This window comes from Hyperolius riggenbachi, chromosome 5 (assembly GCF_040937935.1).
Source record: "Hyperolius riggenbachi isolate aHypRig1 chromosome 5, aHypRig1.pri, whole genome shotgun sequence".
Lineage (NCBI taxonomy): Eukaryota > Metazoa > Chordata > Amphibia > Anura > Hyperoliidae > Hyperolius > Hyperolius riggenbachi.
In genome coordinates, this window is record NC_090650.1 from 409068698 (window position 1) to 409089068 (window position 20371).

The window sequence follows — 20371 nt, forward strand, 5'->3', positions numbered from 1 at the left end:
TGACAGATATGGAGAAATACACAGATGCACAGTACATTTCGGCGCCAGTATGCATTTCCAGAACAGAAAAACATTGTTGAGAGTCTACCAAAACTCAAGCAGTTTAAGTGTGATGCCTGATGGCTGGTTGTTTGACAAGAAAACATTTTATTTTTGCAGTGGTGGTGCAGTGATAGAAGGTGGAAGAATGTTAAAGGGGTTCTGTGGGGGTTGTGGAAGAGAAAAACTGACACTTACCTTGGGCTTCTATCAGCCCCGTGCAGCGGTAATGTCATACGACGTCCTGCTCCCATCGGCCGTTCCCCGCAGCCGGCACCGGGCTATTATTCGTCTGACATACAGACGAATAATGCGCGTTGCCGTGCCTCCGTTCGCGTCATCTGAGGCTTACTGCGCAGGCGCAGTACAACGGAGCCTTGTACTGCGCTTGCGCAGTAAGCTTCCGATGACGCAGGCGGAAGCGAGCGGGTACGCGGCCACTCTAGCGCAGCCGCAGTTGGATCCCATGCCGCTTAGACCGGGGCCGGCGGCGGAGAACGGCAGATGGGAGGAGGATGGCGTGGGACATTACCGCTGCACGGGGCTGATAGAAGCCCAAGGTAAGTGTCCGTTTTTCTCTTACACAACCCCCACAGAACCCCTTTAAGGGAGTTCAGGAGGCTAACGGCCGAAGGGAAGAAGGAGTTCCTGTGCCTGGTGGTCTTGGTGGCTATGGCCCGAAGTCTACGTCCCGATGGTAGTGGGGAGAAAAAACAGTGGCCTGGGTGTGAGGGGTCACTTGCGATCTTCAGTGCCCTGGCAATCTTGTGTTGTACATGGGGTTAAGTGGGACGCAGCCCTGGGGTGCCCCTGTGTTGGTTATCATTTCTCGCGAGTAGATGTCCCCTAGCCTGACAACTTGGGATTTTTTGGAGAGAAAGTCCGTGATTGACGCATTCTGTAGGATGCGTGGACATATGGTGTTAAATGCTGAGCTGAAGTCTAGTAGCAGTACTCTGGCATATGTATTTGGTCTGTCGAGATGGTTGTTGATGAATTCCAGACAGATGTTTAGGGCGTCGTCAGTGGACCTATTTGACCTGTAGGCGAACTGGAGTGGGTCCAGAAGTGGCAAGGTGGATCGCTTGAGGATGGATAGGACCGCCCTCTCTAGGGACTTCATGATGATCAACGTCAGGGCCACAGGCCTGAAGTTATTTAGGTCTGAGATGCCTTTTTTCTTGGGAAGGGGTATGATGATGGACCTCTTGAAGAATGCAGGGACTCTGGCCTCTGTCAGTGACTTGCTGTAGATGCCACAGAGAATGGGAGCAAGTTGCCACAAGCAGGTTTTGAGGCAGGCTGGGGACACGCTGTCGGGTCCCGAGGCTTTCCTGGCGTTCAGTGTGAACAGGAGGTGCCGGACATCTGCCTCACCCACCTCCAAGGATAGTGAGTCCTCACTTGTGTTGTTATTCTCAGAGGCTGGGAGTAGGGTGGGAGGTGGTGGATGCCCCCCAGGCTCAGCCTGACCCTCAAACCTGCAGTAGAATTTGCTCAGTTCTTCAGCTAACTCAGAGCTGGGTGATGCATGTTGCGGGGGAGGCTTGTAGTTGGTGGCAGCCTTCAGCCCCTGCCAGACATCTCATGAGTTGTTCGAGCGCAGGTTCTGCTTCATCCTCATGCCCACTGGGCCCCAAGCAAATGCTTCATCCTCATGTCCACTGGGCCCCAAGCAAATGCCTAGGTTGCCTGGTAGATGATCCAGCTTTGCCCAGGCCAACACAGAAGCCACATGAAGGGACTCTCTGCCTATTATTGTGAAATGCTGCCTATTTATGATATTTCTATGTGGGAACATACCTACAGCACTGTGAGTTTCGTTACAGGTGGTGCGCTGCAATGCAGCAAGCCACAGTGCAAAATGGCCATTACCACAACATACCACTGTGAACGTAGCCTGGGTTACACTGCTGCTAAGTTCGTGTATATTTGTCCCAACGCATGACCACACCCACTTTCTGCCACATCACACTATGCGGGCCACAGGTCATCAGCACTGGCCTAGTCCCAGAGGTGCCCCTCGGATCTCCTGGGACCTTACCAATGCCCCTGGGTCTGTGTGTCATTCTGCCCCTGCCTAGTTTAGTCTTCAATGTAGCTAGCCAGAAATCCTGCTCTGTAAACAGGCACTTGCCAGTGACTCTGATGTGGTTATAAGATTATCCTGAGATCCCATATAGAGCCCAGGCAACGCAAGGCAATGGGGCCTAGCACACTTTTTGGATCACATTGTCCTGGAAGCACCCATTTGGCCCCCAAGTCTCCTAAGTTGCCTTGTGTATGATTGGGCTCTGCCTTTAAAGTCATGAAAAAGTGTAAAATACATGTAATTACATACAAAAAAGAACTACATTTTTTCCAGAGTAAAATGAGCCATAAATTACTTTTCTCCTATGTTCCTGTCACTTACCTGTAGGTTGTAGAAATCTGACAGGACCGACAGATTGTGGACTAGTCCATCTCTTCATGAGGGATTCTCAGCATAGCCTTTATTCTTTTAACACCTAGGTTCTCAACATGTGGTACACGTACCCCAGGGGGTACTTCTGATGGTTCCAGGGGGTACTCTGGCTTGATATACTTAACCAAGAATAACAAATTTAGAGTTTTAGAATAGGATAAATCTTATTTAAACAACACCAAATTAGTATTTTAGCTAATTAAAAGCAATAATACATGCTTGAAAACTGTTTAGAACCAATTATCATGTGCTACGATTAAATATATATTTGTCAAGGGGTACTTGTGATAATGTTTACTATGCCAGGGGGTACTTGGTGAGTACGGGGTTTTAAAAGGGGTACATACCAATACAATGTTGAGAAACACTGCATTTATACAAAGATGCTGGCCAGCCTCCCTGCTCACTGCACACTGATTTGGCAGTCGGGCGAAGCAACTGCCATTCATGAAATGATTCTGAAAATAATGAAAACCCTAAGAATCCCCCATGTGGAGATGGACCAGTCCTAAACCGGTTGGTTCTGTCAGATTTCTACTACTTACTGTAAGTGAGAGCAACATAGGAGAAAAGTTATTTATGGCTCATTTTACTCTGGGGAGAAAAAGTACTTCTTATTTGTGCATGTACTCATGTCTTTTAAATGTAACAATTTCCACGATTGTGGCCCTTGAAAGGGAGTGTCCAATCTCCTTCTAATGTAACAGTTCACGGCAACTCAGAAACACAACAATTATCACCCAGCAAATAATTAGCCCTTGTGAAGGGAAACATTTTAATCCTGATGTCTAGGCATTAATAAAAGATGGGCTGCGATACATTACTTCTCCAGCTCCCACTCATCAGCATGCAAAGTACATGTTTGTTTTAAAGGCAATGAATGTAACGCTTGCTAAACAGCATCTGCTATCTGCGTAGGGCGACGCCCCTCCCCCCGCCGCATTCAGCCATTCTTTTTTTTTTTTTTTTACCTGCCAGCGCTAATCAACCAGGGGGATAATCACTAATATCAGCCAACGTCAAACCGCTTATTCAGAAACGCATTTATTTTATTTTTTGCAGTGGCTGCCTGCGGAATGCGGGGAGGCGAAATTACTATTTACCAACTCAGATGTGACACCTAGAAAAAAATAGTTAATTTAGTTTCTTATTCTATTTTTTTTTCCTGCAACTGCAGCATGAGGAATACAGCAGGGAGGCGCTACACACGTCTTTAATATAAAAATATGCCAGTCAACACACACACTTAGGCCTTTATTCAATTCACTTCTTCTTGTAAGTTTTCTTATAAAAATGTCTTTTAAAGCAGCAAAAATGTCTTTTAAAGCAGCAGGGACAGCCGTACTATCCCAGGAAAAAAAAACACAGACATAAGTAGATACATACTTGTTATACTTACATAGCATATGTAATGTTCTGTCTACATTTTGATTTCAGTGAATTAGATATAGTAAATAAAGAGAAAACTGTTCCAGACATTTTCCAACTTTACTGCCTCTGACTGAAGCCAATCCTGATGTCATTTCCTCCCTTACCTTTTTTTCACCTGGAATCTGTACTGTCCTATTTACCTTGCTATGTAAACACATGTGAGCACAGCATAGATCTTATTTCAGCAGCTTCTGCACAGGGGTGAGGTGTATTTCCCTTCTTAGCCTCGTGTCACACTGAACTGCCCTCAGCCAATCAGTGAGAAGCAGGAATGTGGGAGGGGAGATAACAATCTTCCCTCTCCCCGGCAATGTACCAGAATAGATTCAGGCTCACTGAGAGAAGGTTCATTACAGCAGGGACATTCATGAGTATATTGGAGTGCTTGCATTGCAGGGTCAGGTTGTAGCATAATAAAGTAGTGGGTAAATGGAATTGGATTGTGTGGCTGATAATTCTGCATTAAGCCACCAGCAAGCAAGAAAATACTTTTTGGTATTTTTTTTCACTTGCAGAGTGCTGAAAAGATATTTTAAACGAGAGGTGAAAAATTATATCATAGGAGAAAACTTAGGATCAGGCCCAAAGTGAACTAAATAAGGGCCATAGGCCTCGATTCATCATTGTCTTTACGATAACTTTTTCCAGTTCATTAAATTACCGAATTCGAAGTATATCGATTTCTAGTTGTATTCATCAAGGTTTTTCCGCATTCGGTGTGACTTCGATAAAATATCGATAATAATTCGATAACAATTCGGTAACCATTCGGTAACGTGTCGATATTTCCATTTTACAGCGGTAATTTAACACAAGGCCATAAGATTCCCGTGGAATTGTGGGTAAAAATCCAATCCTTTGAACACCACGTAGCAACATTCCGAATAGGGCTTAACATCTGGACCAGGATTCTGGAAGTGGTTTGGGACAATCCCACAATTTAATAGGAGTCTTTTCTGAAAAAATGTAGTGCAGCTAGCAATTTAGTTAACCCTGGCACTGCCTGAGTTCTCTTACAAGATGATTCAAGAGAAATGCAGATGTCCTGTTATAGCAAATAAATCCATTCTCTTGCAAATTGATATGGTTCTATCATACCTTATTCTTGCCCTTCTGCACCTTTGATTCGCTCTCAGCTGATACATAACCACTTCAAATGGCTCCATCTTCTCTGTCAGCAATGATCTGACAGGAATAACGACAGAGCAGGGAAGGAAATAACTAATCCTAAATGTAACGCTAAACCACGCCCACTTTCACTTTCATGAATTGCACTTTCTTCCGTTTTATCGCATCACTAACAAATGATTACCGAATGATTACCGAATGCTCGCTAACAGCTGTAGAGAACTTTAAAGAATCCTGAAATCAACTTATTGAGTTTGGTATTTTACCGAGCTGTCGGTAATTGATTCAATAAGTCTTCTTGATGAATCGAGGGCCTGTTCAGACTATCTGCGTATGAAGAATGCGTTTAAAATCAAAGAAACGCAAGGTGAAAAACGCATGCGTTTTTCTTGCGTTTGAATGCGTATTCTATTGCGTTTTGCACACACACGTGACCCAGGGGAGAAAAAAAAATTATGGGAACCGCAGAGGAAAACGGACGCTAAAAACGCAATAGTACGCGTTTTTGATACGCGTCCATAGACTTTCATTGCGTCCATTTCTATGTGTATCGCACAGAACTGCGTGCAGCAATGCGGATGAGAAACGTATGCGTCTCATACGCATACATGTGAACCAGCCCATTCAAAAGCATTAGGAGCCGTTCCTATGCGTTTTTGGTACCCGTACGTGTTCCCTGAAAACGTCCAGGAACGCGCATAGTCTGAACAGGCCCTTAGTTTCTTAAAGGACAACCAAGGTGACATGTGACAAGCACACAAATAACTAGGCTGTGTTCCTTTTTTTCTTTGTCTGAAAGAGTTAAAAAATCAGGTATGCAAGTAACAGTTTCTGTACGGGTCGGACTGGGTCATACTATAGCATAACCCTCACCGATAAGTAATTACAGCCATAAAACACTTTCCTGCCAGTAATTGGCTTCTGAGAGCAGGAAAGAGATAAAAAGAGTCAATAATTCATAGGTTTGAGCTCAAGTATACTTCAATGAAGGTGTCATTGTGCAGAGACAATGAAACAGTAAACACTTAAAAACTAAATTTAAATACAAAATAAAACTGTGGGAGAACACAAAAAAGTCATCATTTTTAGGATAAGGAGGATGGATGCAATTGTTTTTCTTATCAGTTTATTTTCACCTGAGATGTCCCCCTAAGCAGATGAGCTGCTAAAGCCCATCTACTTTTCCTAAGGTGCGTACACACGCACTACCGCCGGCAACGACGGGTCTGCCGAACTCTCCCGCTGGGCGGACGTTCAGCCGACAGAAACAGCCTTATCAGTCCGCCGACAGTGCGTACACATGCGCTACTCTCGGCTGAACGTCTGCCCAGCAGGAGGGTCCGGCGGACCTGTCGTTGCCGGCGGTAGTGCGTGTGTACGCACCTTTAGGGCATACAGAAGCAAAGCCAGGGTAGGCTGATCAGAGTTGCAAACAGGTGGGCTTTCCTTAATTTAGCTGTTCCACAAGAAAAACTTTTTTGCCCTGAATAAACTTTCTATAGACTAGATATCTCTAGACCAGACATGTCCAAAGTCCAGCCTGGGGGCCAAATGCGGGCCCGCCAAGCCTTTCTGGGTGGCCCCCAAAGCTCTCTACAGTTAATTCCATGCAGCTTGCATGCAGGGGCCACCTTGTGTTGCTGCTTTGCCTCACTTGTAGGTTATCAGCCACCACTGTAGCAGTAACAGCCACTGATTAGCAGCCGCCACTATGCCAGCAGCAGTAACAGCCACTGATTAGCAGCCGCCACTATGCCAGCTGCAGTAACAGCCACTGATTAGCAGCCGCCACTATGCCAGCTGCAGTAACAGCCACTGATTAGCAGCCGCCACTATGCCAGCAGCAGTAACAGCCACTGATTAGCAGCTGCCACTATGCCAGCAGCAGTAACAGCCACTGATTAGCAGCCGCCACTATGCCAGCAGCAGTAACAGCCACTGATTAGCTATGACAGCAGCAGTAACAGCCACTAATTAGCAGCCGCCACTATGCCAGCAGCAGTAACAGCCACTGATTAGCAGCCGCCACTATGACAGCAGCAGTAACAGCCACTGAATAGCAGCCGCCACTATGCCAGCAGCAGTAACAGCCACTGATTAGCAGCCGCCACTATGCCAGCAGCAGTAACAGCCACTGATTAGCAGCCGCCACTGTGCCAGCAGCAGTAACAGCCACTGATTAGCAGCCGCCACTATGCCAGCAGCAGTAACAGCCACTGATTAGCAGCCGCCACTGTGCCAGCAGCAGTAACAGCCACTGATTAGCAGCTGCCACTATGCCAGCAGCAGTAACAGCCACTGATTAGCAGCTGCCACTATGCCAGCTGCAGTAACAGCCACTGATTAGCAGCCGCCACTATGCCAGCAGCAGTAATAGCCACTGATTAGCAGCCGCCACTATGCCAGCAGCAGTAACAGCCACTGATTAGCAGCCGCCACTGTGCCAGCTGCAGTAACAGCCACTGATTAGCAGCTGCCACTATGCCAGCAGCAGTAACAGCCACTGGCTGATGCACATGGAAGGAGGGTTGCATGGGGGACTAAAAAATTAAAAAGGTAAACTGGTGCCCAGGGTGGGCTGCACACATGAATATAATGAATATACAATGAATATAAAATGGCTGGAGATAGTGACTAATGAAAAGTTGTGAAAAACACCAGCTAACTACCAATGGGAATTCAGTTAGGAAAGAAGAAGTGGGGTTGGATAGGCCACACATTCAAGAAGGGAGAGGAATCTACAGAGAGAAGAGCTCTAGAATGAAATCCAGGGGCATCAAGAAGAGGTGGGCATCCTTGAAAAACATGGAGAAAATCAACTGAAGAAGAAACCAGAGAGATAGGAAGACCTGGAAAGTGATCGAGAGGAGAGCAAGAAGTAAGTGTGAATGGAGAGTCTTCACCAATGCCTTATGCTCCACTGGGAAGTAAACAAGGCCAAATTTTTATTTTTACACCCCCTAGGCCAAGTATGTTAGGGCTCAGCGTTCACTTACGGAAGTGTCCCTCGCATTCCACATGTAGCCAGGGCCGGGCCGGAGGCAGAGGCGAGAGAGGCTCCAGCCTCAGGGCGCAGTGTAGGAGGGGGCGGAGCCGAGGCAGAGGCGAGAGAGGCTCCAGCCTCAGGGCGCAGTGTTGGAGGGGCGCACAACTCACTCAGCTATCATTCCATTATTGTGTTTGAAGCAGAGAGAAATAAGAAAATGGAATACATGGCAGTGACTGCAAGCCAGATAACTGGAGATTAAAGAGTAACTGTCAGGCTGCAAAAGCTAATTTAAACCTCTATTCTCCTGTGTTAAACAGTTTAGAAGGAAGCCAAAAAGGCAATACTGCAGTTAAAAATCTCTCTTACTTTAGATGTTTGCTGACAGCAAGGCTCCGTATTCCCAGGCTCCTAAGGAGGACGCAAGCTGAATAACAGATACTGCAAAGCATTCTGGGGCCCTCCCCTGGCTGCTAGTGAGGCTCAAGTTTCAACAGCATGTAACAGTCTAGCTCACAGCACTAATAAATCTTGGGCAGAGTACACTGCAGGAGTCCGCTATTGTTCCTAGCCACATGGCTAATTAATATTCACTGCACAGTAGTGTTATTCATTACCAGCGTTTGTGAGAGTGGAATCATCAGGAAGCAGGCAGGACATGACGACACATTTGGCTTCATAGGAGACAGACAAACATGGAACCTGCCATGAGCTGTCAGGAGCATCATTCTCTGCAAATACTATATAGGTAGAAAAAAAACAACGTTTTGTAAGAAATAATACCTTTATATAATAAAATACTATATAAAAATTATGTGAAGTACAAACATGGACAGTGAAATGCATATGTAATGTAAGTACAGCCAATCTTTAGCTACTGATATATGTGTGTATTTTCTCTGAGACCTTATACCTAACAGCTCCTCTTTAAGGTGTTGGGGGGCTCTGGGGCGCCTCTTCGTGTAATACCAATCAGTGTGTGACGGCTGGGGTGGGAGGGATGGAGGGGCGAACTTTACTGTCTCAGCCTTGGGTGCTGGAGGACCTTGTCCCGGCTTTGCATGTAGCCCCCTCTTTCATGTGTACTGTTGCCCCTTTCTTTCCTTGGGCATCAGCTTCCCTGTTTCATGTGTTCTCCATTTGCAGCCTTTTCATTTATATGTAGCAACCCCTATTTCAGGTCCATGGTGCCCCCTGGGGTTGCCTGCAGCCACCCAAGACCCGGGCCTCTGTGGCCTTTCCAGCAATCCAGCACTGGAGGTAAAGGAACAGAAGACCTAACGACATCCAGAATTAGAAGAAAGGAACACCATACTCTCATACGCTTCGAATCCACCTGCTTGTTTCTCAATGCCCGATCCCATGTCATGAATCGAGTCACAGATGACGTGTTGCAGATAACCTGGGTTGGTGGGACACATCATGTATCCCAACCACGCTTGTACACATTAAATCATTCTCTTTTCCCTAGCCTTGTTACTTATGAAATATGGATACCGAGTAGATGATTTTTCATTTATTTATGTTAAGCTTCTCGACCTCTGACACTCTGTTACCAAATGTAAATCCTCTAATTACATGGCATACAGATGCTGCACAGCATTGCCGTGACCTGCCACGGACCTCTCCGGCAAGAACAACCTATTATTTACTTGTCCGCAGGAGACAATAAGCGAGAGGAACACTAATAGAGAGGAGAGATGAGGAGGGGAGAAAAAAACGAGGCAGTGGAAAAAGAGAGAAGTGCGAGAGATAGAGGAGTAGGAGATCCTACTCCTTCCCTCCTTCCCTTTTCATTCTCTTTCCTACTCCTACTCTCCTTTCTCTTTCTATCCTACTCATTCCCTTCCTCCTCTCTCTGTACCCCACTCCTTCCCTCTCTCCTCTTTCTCTATCCTACTCCATCCCTCCCTCCTCTCTCTGTACCCCACTCCTTCCCTCTCTCCTCTTTCTCTATCCTACTCCTTCCCTCCCTAAATCAGGATAATTACACACACAGTGTTTCTCTCCCTCCTGCCTCTCCCCCTCCCCTTGCTTGCAGAGTCATGACATGTAGGCTGGGGAGTGGAATGATTTGTCTGTGACCTGCCCATACAGGAGCAGCTAGCTAGCAAGTAAGGATAAAAGCACGCCAGCCAAGTACATCTGTAGGTAACTTTTCTTCAATAATAGCACAATCATTTGGACAATTTGCTTTGCTCAAATGCCTCTGAGTTCTGTTTGTGACGTTAACATTTGGTTCTTATCATTGCTGAACTAGTTAGCCATGCAAACATTGATGTAAATCACCCAAATGGGCCCCACCAACTTAGCTATCGTGCCCCCTTTGTGCTCCCCCCCCTCCCCTAAAAATTTCAAACTGAAGCCACCACTGATGACAAGACATATTATGGTTAACTTACATCTCCAGTTTGACCAGCCCAAAGCATTGCTTCCATATCTACAAAACAAGGATTCCTGATGCTGCTCTCTTTGTGTTCTGCTCACAAAGGCCTCTAAATAAAGAAAAATAGAAAAAAGTGCTTCCTCCAAGAAGATTGGCGGCAAAGCTCTCCAGATCAGGCGGGTCATCCCTCCAGGTGGTTCCAGGCTGGGCACGGATCAGGAAGTGAGCCATAAAATTAGAACAATCCTCCGGGGAAATAAGAGGGCTGAGAAGAGGCAGCTCTTGGCTGGCGGCCTTGAAAGAGATCCCGGACATGAGAGCCAGATAAAAAGGCTCAGTGTCATCAAAGCCACTGACGGCCCTGGAATACCGAGTATACTGCCAGGGTCACAAAGCCAGGGGATGAGCCAAAATGCTGCTTCTAAATTTGTGTTACATGATCCGTGGGGCTGAAGATTCCACTCTGACTTGTACTGTAACCGCTAGCTAAGTTATAAAGTGGTACTCCGGGCTCCAAAAAGTAAAGCCACCGCAGCCTACGCCACTGATAGATCTGCTATATCTATGTCTTCTATCTATCTCATACAAGGTGGCCTTTAACTAGATCAATTTTATTTTGAAAGTATTGGTCACTAGATCTATGCTCCTTGACAATCAGGTTTATTGTGCCCTCTATGCTGGCGGGACCTCTTTCCTGTGTGACATCATATCCTCATTGTAGACCCTTTTTATGCTGAACAGTTTACTAAACGCCATAGACAGAGCAAGGATGTGGCTGAGTGGGTAAAAAAAAACTATTTGTGAAGCAGCCTCTCACTGTGGATGGATCATTTGTGCTGCATTTTGCCATGGTGAGAGGTGAATAAGTGGTTTTGCTTGAAGTTTTTCACTTTTACTTGTAATAAAAAACAAATCTATGAATCAGACATCAGATAATGAAAAGTAACATAAATATTACAGTTTGCATATTGGTCTGCTGCTTCCTCTTTAGGCTGTCTGAAAAGGTGCACAATATCAGTAATTAGAGCAGCTTCTCAGAGCAGGAAACCCCGCCTGCTTGAATGCAGCACACAGTGACAGTAGTGACTTTTTGTTCACTTACCATTCAGAACATTACAGTAGGAGTATCGCTATGTTTGTGTAAGCCTTCAGCAGACTGAATTGTGGTCAGAGTACAGTCCTATTTGACTGACAACAAGCCGACTGTTATATAAATGAGTCATGTTATATAAATGAGTGCGTAATATGTTGGCGCTCTATAAATACAATAAATAATAATAATAAATAATAATAAGAGAGAAAGTAAACATTTGTGGCAGTTATAGTCAGAATCAGAATCAATGTATTTGTAGTGATTGTATTGCTACTGTAGAATGTTCAGTATAATAGTATACTGTATATCATAAGCTCACAATTTGGAGTTCTTAACCTATTTTGGTTCCTGGACGTAGTTTCTACGTCCAGGAACCATGCGTGCTACCGCGCGCTCCCGCGGCCGATCGCGCGCGTGCACGCGCACTCCCGGCCGCGGATTCGGTAGCCAGGGAATCAATGTATCGGGCTATGGTGCCCGATCACTGATTCCTCTCCCCCGCTGAAAAAGCGACAGCTTCTCTCGGAAGCTGCGCCTTTTCTGGCCGTTCCCTTCCCGATGAGTCACTGTAAGCGTACGTTACGCTTAGAGTGACTTCATGTAAACAAACTCATGGCCGCTATCTTGTGGCCAAAAAGTAATACTACACCTGTAAGAAAAAAAAAAAATACAAATTAACACACATTTACATTATAAATCTATTGTTTACCTCCCACCCTCCCAAAACTACCCAAATAAAATGTTTACTATAAAAAAAAACAAAAAAACATTACAATAAAAAAAAAAACCATGTAAATATTTACCTAAGGGTCTAAACTTTTTAAATATCAATGTAAAGATAAAATATTTCTATATTTTTTTTATTTTAAACTTGTAAATAGTGATAGATGCCAAATGGAAAAAATGCACCTTTATTTCCAAATAAAATATTGTCGCCATACATTGTGATAGGGACATAATTTTAACGGTGTAATAACCGGGACATATGGGCAAATACAATACGTGAGTTTTAATTATGGAGGCATGTATTATTTTAAAACTATAATGGCTAAAAACTGAGAAATAATGAATTTTTCCATTTTTTTCTTATTCTTCCTGTTAAAATGCATTTACAGTAAAGTGGCTCTTAGCAAAATGTACCCCCCAAAGAAAGCCTAATTGGTGGCGGAAAAAACAAGATATAGATCAGTGCATTGTGATAAGTAGTGATAAAGTTATAGGCTAATGAATGGGAGGTGAACATTTCTCACGTGAAAACGACGGAACCTGAATGGGTTAAAGCTGAAATCTCAGCGAGTGGCCAAATAGATCAGCGAAAAAGTGTGAAATGTCATGTCAGCCAAAAGATTTATAATTATGTAACATGACCAGCTGTGTGTCCTCTTCTGTTTGCACTTAACAGATGAGCAGCACAGCAAATATAATGTATCGGCAATGTACCAGAATAGAGCCAGGCTGACTGAGATAAGATTCATTACAGCAGAAACATTTATGAATATATCGGAACACTTGCAATGCAAGGTCAGGTTGTAGACTGCATAATAAGCACAGAGCAGTGGGTAAATGGAATTTGATTTTGTGGCTGATGAAAGAAACTATACGTTGGTTGCTATGGGCAACAACACAACACCTTTGTTCAGCACCAGCAACTCCTTAGAGCTGCAACTCACAGGAAGTGTGAGAACTCGACTCTCATCACAGCAACAGCATAGGAGATAAACATCTTAGGCGTCCTCAGAATTTAGGAGTTTATTCAGTCAACAGATAAAACAGTACAGCTTGTTACATCTTTATCCAAGCAGATTGTTCTGTAGTAAGTCTTTTGCGTTGCAGCTTCTTGATTCCCTTGCATGGCCCATAGCAACCAACATATAGGCCCATATGCAATTAACTTTTTCACCTGAGTTTTCACCTAGGAGATAATTTTTCATCTTCACATTAAAATACATTTTCAGAACTTTTCAACTATAAAAATAAAGAAAAAGTAAATGAAAAAGGACTATCACAATTATTTTGAGCATTTTCTTGCTTTCTGATGGCTTAAATGCATTTTATTGACAAATGTAAAAATATCACCCAGGAGAAAACTCTGGAGAAAAAATTAATTGCATATGGGCCATAGTTTCTTACAGCTGACAACCCTGCTTTAAAGGTGGCCCCTATTCCATGGTTTTTCCTCCCTAGTATAGTGCTCCTTATCATGGTAGTGCCGATTAGTGTTTCTTATTTTAGCTGCCACAAATATAGTGCTCCCCTATAACAGTACTCTTTATTACGCTACCTCCTATTATAATGCCCACATTATATCATATCCCCATTCTAGTGCTTTTTATTAGTACTAGCCGACCCGCGGCGTAGCATACGCCGCATAAGAGGGTAGAGGGCTGGAACGGGGTATTGGGCACAGCGGTGGGGAGGGGGGTTGGACTCCCCCCTTAACTGGGTCCCCCATGTGTGCTCTACCTCCAGCTTAAGCTCAGCAGAACCCCCCCCCCCTCACCTGGGTCCTCCATGTGCACTCTCCCTCCAGCTTAAGCTCAGCAGGACCCCCCCCCTCACCTTGGTCCCCCATGTGCACTCCCTCTCCTGCTTAAGCACCGTAGCAGCCACCACTATTAGTAAGAGGCAGCGGGCGGGGATGACTCACCTCTTCCGTGTTCCATTGTGTGTTCTACTGTCATCACTTCCTGCAATGCCGCACACTGTATTAGTGTAATTTGCCTTTTTAAAACAGAAGGAAATCTGCAATAATTCAGCTATAAGTGAACATTTGTGGTTAACCGCAATGCACTGCTACTAAATATGAAAATTACCCCTTTTCCCCCTTGGTAAGCCAAGCAAGCATCCAGCGCCACTGGTGTATAGCAAGCATACAGCTTTAAATTTTACACAGTCATATTCAAGCCCACATGTAGACAGCCTGTTTCAGACTTTTAGTCCTCATCAGTTCACAGCAGAGATTGATATGGCTGTATGAGATAGGGCTTGGACCAGTACAACAGAGTAACCAAGCAGCTCAGGGTGACACAAACCACTCGTAATGTATAGGGGGATAAAAGGGACCAAAAAGACCTCCTACTGAAAAAATCAAAGCTTGGTGTAATTTGCCTTCCTAAAACAGAAAGAAATATGCAATTACTCAGCTATAAGTGAACATTTGTGATTACCCACAATGCACCGCTACTAAATATGCAAATTATTCCTTTTCACCCTTAGTAAGCCAAGCAAGCCTATAGCTTTAAGTTTTACACAGTCATATAAAACCCACATGTGACAGCCTATTTCAGACCTTTGGTTCTCATCACTACATAGGCTATCATTCATAAAGCATTTCCACATGCGGAAATGCTTAAGGGCTCGTTTCCACTAGTGCGGCGTGCGTCTCGTAGACGCACGCCGGCACTGAGCGGGTGGGCGGGATCGCAGGCGATTCCCATCAGCCGTGCCATGCACGGCTATGGGAATCGCAGCCTCCGCCGCGAATTCTGTGGGGGTTTCCGGCCGAATCGCTACTGCAAGCGATTCGGCCGGCGGCGCCGTTATCCCCTATGGCAGAGTTTCCCCGCGCGATTTGCCTGCGGGGAAACTCTGCGGATTCGCGGCCGTTTCCGCGAGAGTGGAAACGGGCCCTCAAACAGCTGACTTTCCTGCACACGGAGCAAAATCTGCATTCATAAAGGCTCCTTCCGCATCAAAAGCTGACATTACCGAGCAGAGCGATAAATCACCGCCTTGTGCGGTGATTGTTGTAAAAAATGTAGCAAAATGTTAATACATAAAGATCACCGCAAGCGGTGTGAGGTCAGGAAGTTCCGCTCCCTCTGATATAGCGATAACATTGTTAAAGAGGAGCTGTTAGGTATAAGGTCTCAGAGAAAATAAACACATATATCAGTAGCTAAAGATTGGCTGTACTTACATTACATATGCATTTCACTGTCCACGTTTGGATTTCACAGAATTTGTATATAGTATATGCAGAGAATGATGCTCCTGACAGCCCATGGCAGGTTCCATGTTTGTGAAGCCAAATGTGTCGTCATGTCCTGCCTGCTTCTGATCACAGAACAGCTCGTACAGAATAACACAGTGTGCAGTGAATATTAATGAGCCATGTGGCTAGGAACAATAGCGGACTCCTGCAGAGTAATCTTCCCGGAGATTTATCTGTGCTGTGAGTTTAGAAGCTGCTGAAACTTGATCCCGTCTTCTCCTTAGCAGCCGAGGGGAGGGCCCCAGAATGCTTTGCAGTATGGAATGCGGCTTGCGTCCTCCTTAGGAGCTTAGCTTTGGTGATAAGCACACATTAAATGTAAGAGAGATTTTTATCTTTAGTAATGTCTTTTGGCTTCTGTCTAAACTGTTTAACACAGGAGAATAGAGGTTTAAATTAGCTTCTGCAGCCTGACAGTTACTCTTTAAGTGAATGGAGACACAGAGACCTCCCAGGCAATTGCAATAGAGCAGAACACGGAGAAATGTATCAACTCGGCAGCTTCCGTGTCTCCGCAAGTCTACCGCCAGCCTAGTTTGGGGAATCTCCGTACTGCTACTGCACCTGGATACTTTTTTTATGAATCAGCAGCCAGAAGTCTAAAATACCATCAGCAGTGTTTTCCCACACTGATTCTCCATGCCAACAGCACTTTCATGAATAATAGCCATAGCAGAGATTGATATGGCTGCATGAGATAGGGCTTGGACCAGTACAACAGAGTAACCAAGCAGCTCAGGGTGACCCAAACTTCTAAGAATGTATAGGGGGATAAAAGAGACCAAAAATCCCTCCTACTAAAAAAAGCAAAGCTTGGTGTAATTTTCCTTCTTAAAACAGAAGCAAATCTGCAATAATTCAGCTATAAGTGAACATTTGTGGTTACCCACAATGCACTGCTACTGAATTGACACTACTTCTTCTTCTTGCTTGGACCAGCCCCTTCTTCTTGCTTGGACCGGCCCTGGGGGCAGGGCGCTACTTCTTCTTGTTTGAAGGTTGAGGCACTTACTCTATACTGGGCTCTATTCATAAAAAAGTTGTTGCGAGAAAACTCCTGGAGGGAAAATACCGCAGCGTTATTTTACACTTCTGGGTGGTCATTCAAAAAAATCTTGAAAGCTGCGATGCAAGTGTGGAGATCTCCTGCTGAAGGCTGGCGGTAAGCTGTCGGAAGGCATGCGGAAACACTTCAGCCGGCAGAGTCCCTCCGTGCACTGCTCTCTCTGGGAGGTCTGTCCCATTCACTTGTATGTAATCCGCAAAATCAGAGGAAGCGGTATTTCCCGTCCACATACCGCTTCCTCTAAACTTCATGAATGGTCATTTTGTTACTTTTTTCTAGATAAATCTAGAAAAACACTGGAGAAGGCGGAAATTTCTCGCTCTGCTGGGGGATTGTAGATTTTCATGCGGGAACAGCTTTTTTGAATGCCCACTTTGCTAAATGGACGGGAAAATCCGCTGTTTTGAGCGGAAAACTTGCGGTAAGGTTTTATGAATAGAGCCCTATATATATAGATGCTCCTTATTATTCTAACCCACATTTAGTGCTACTTTTTACAGTACCCCACAGAGGAGTCAAAGAGGTTTGAAGCTTTCTCAGCCCCCACTGTCACGGGACGGAAAAATGTCAGGGAACACATGAAAGGGAACCCAAGGTAAGAGGGATATGAAGGCTGCCATTCCTTAGCGGTAATCACGAGTACAGCTCGGGGTAGAAAAAACATGCCTAGGAGCGGTAACCCCGAGCTGAACTTGTGGTAGCTGCCGGGAGGTTTATGCAGAGCAATGCGAGCAGCGGCCGTTTTTCACTCACTTCCCGGGGAATCCCGACGTCGGCTGCCATTATTTTTCCTCTCCTCCGAGACTCTGCTTCCCCCTGGTGAGATCACCGTCTATCATCATGACGACAGCTGGCAATCTCACTATAGGGTTACAGCACCACCCAGAGGACGGAGGGAAAACTGCAGTGCTGAATCCCAGGGAGGTGAGTGATTGCTGGGCTGCTGCAGATCTCCCTAGCAGTGTGATTATTTCCCAGTTTTAGTCTAAAAACATGCAAAAGAATTGTACCGCTTTTAGACCCGGAAAGAATCATACCACCAAGGGGGTCAAACAATACCAGTTGCCTGGCAGCCCTGCTGATCCTCTGCCTCTAATACTTTTAGCCATAGACCCCGAACAAACATGCAGCAGATCAGGTGTTTCTGACAATATCGTCAGATCTGACAAGATTAGCTGCATGCTTGTTTCTGGTATTATTCAGACACTTCTGCAGCCAAATAGACCAGCAGGGCTGCCAGGCAACTGGTATTGCTTAAAAAGGAAATAAATATAGCAGCCTCCATATCCTTCTTACTTCAGTTGTCCTTTAAGGAACTCTGGGGTTGGATAAGCCTGATCTAGTACAGCCAGACAACCCCATTCATCACAGCATTGATCATTGGCTAGAGGCAGATCCAGGGGGCGGGACACTATTGACCTTGCGCTCGTGGATTTCTGTGGATGCCTCGGTAAAGCGTGAAGAGATAATATGCATCATTGTAATGGCTGTCCTACGTCTCTACGTTACCGCAGGACATTGTTCATCATAGGCTATTGTCCTGATGAGTGAAAACGCCACTCTACTAATGGAAGTACGACTTGCCAAGGGGATAATGATGTCATACATCATTGGGGAGGTGTCCTCTGCAGCCGGCCCTGTGTCAGGAGCTGAAGACTCAAACTGATGGAGAAATGAAGATTGGTCGATTTACATTCCAGTTAAACTGTACCAATATATAGTAGTACATTATTCAGGCACCCTATTATTCATACGCACTTTCCTGTTAAAAATCTTGGTTTCAGCATCAGAAACACTTCCTCTATATGGCTGTATATTGGTATGTAGCCCCGCCCTCCCAGTGATGCTTAGCCTAGGCTGTTTAGCTATGCGGAATTCTCCTCCCAGAGCATTCTGGGAAACCAGAGATCTTTTCTACTGGCTTTGGAACTCTCAGTAGTTAAACGAACATTCCGCATAGATTATCTGACAATACTTAAGAGGTCAATACCTGTACATTTCAGAAAGTAAATCAGGAGGAAAGATTTGACAATGGGCAAACACAGACTAAATAATTTAAAAAATTACCGTAATATTGTAAAAAAAATAAATAAAAAAAGAGCAATTTCATTCATTAAAGCAATACTGGGTCTAAAAAAAAGATACTCACCTTAAGAGAGAGGGAAGCCTCAGGATCCTATTGAGGCTTCTCTCTGTGTCCCCGTCGCTGAGCGCGGCTCCCCTGCTGATCAGGGCCGTGCTCCTCCTCTGTTACGAGCGCGGCTGTGCAGTAGACACGCAAGCATGGCCGTGCATGCGCAGTAACAGAGCTCACAGCTCCGGCTTACTGCACATGTGCGGGCGGGCTTGCACGGCTACTGCGTGACCATGCTGCAAAAAGAGGCGCTACGGAGTGCCACGCTCAGCGACGGGGTAAATCAGAGCAGGGAGAGTAGCCTCAATAGGATCCTGAGGCTTCCCTCTCTTCAGGTAAGTATATCAATTTGCACCCCAGCTTCAGCTCGGGTACGCTTTAAGTTATTTTGACTACAGTTCCTCTTAACTTATACAAATGTTAGGATCATTATTAACTACTTAATGCCCCAAACAAATGTCTTCCGAACCTAGCACAGCATCTGTTTTTTGTTTGTTTGTGCAGAAGCTCATTCATTAGCTGATGTTAAATACATCAAGTACTTGGTCTGGAGACCCTCACACTAACCAGTCGTAGCAACTCGGAGGGAGAAGTAATTTGGGATCGCTAGTAACCGAATTACACTGTATATCCCGCTGCGGCGCTATAGACCTGGGGTCAGGAACCTTTTTGGCTAAATGTGCGTACACACGCACTACTAAAGAGAATGACGGGTCCGTCAGACCCTCCCGCTGGGCGGTCATTCTCCCGACAGTAGTGTGTGTGTACAGTCTGTCTGCAGACTGATAAGGCTGTTTCTGAATGATCCACTGAGCGGATCATTCAGAAACAGCCTTATCAGTCTGCAGACAGACTGTACACACACACACTACTGTCGGGAGAATGACCGCCCACCCGGGAGGGTCTGACGGACCCGTCGTTCTCTTTAGTAGTGCGTGTGTACGCACCTTGTGACACAAATGCTGAGAATATAGTATATAGGGACCTAGAGGTAGGGCATCCCCAGATAGCCTAGTTACAGGAAGGCCAAGAGGTCTTGCCCTCTCTCCCAGGGATAAGCACCTAGAGCAGAGAAAGTGTGTGAGCACGAGCATCAAAAAGTGAAACATAAAGAAAAGAAACCGGGTGCTGTTGGAATCAGGAGCAGGGATCTGCAGATCAAGCCTTTTCAGGGAGGATTGTTAGAATGTAAGCCCTCAGTTTTTTGGACTAAGTTTATTTAAAAGGCTTGATTCGCAGAGTTGACCTTTAAGCAGAGTTTCTCGCAGAAGAGATGATGCAGTCAGTTACCAGGAACATGTTCCATGTGGAAGGCCACAGGTCCAAACTGCCCCGACCGTTAGACGACAGAAAGGTAAACAAAGCCGATATTTACAAAACATTGCATTCTTTGTAACTAGGGTATAAAGCAATGGAATTTTAATTAATAAGGTGGGTCACATGCCCATGCCCGCCAATTGTAGGCTTGGGGGTATGGCTCAGATGATGCCACATTTAACTCTTTCCTGACCAGTATTAAAACAGATGATAGGCTGCAGAGATTCAGTCTTCTGCTTCCTGTCATTGCTGGCTTCAAACCTTTTACCTTAATTTATGTCTTGTTATCTTATCTAACTGTATGCTGTATATACATAGTTTAGATGTAACTTA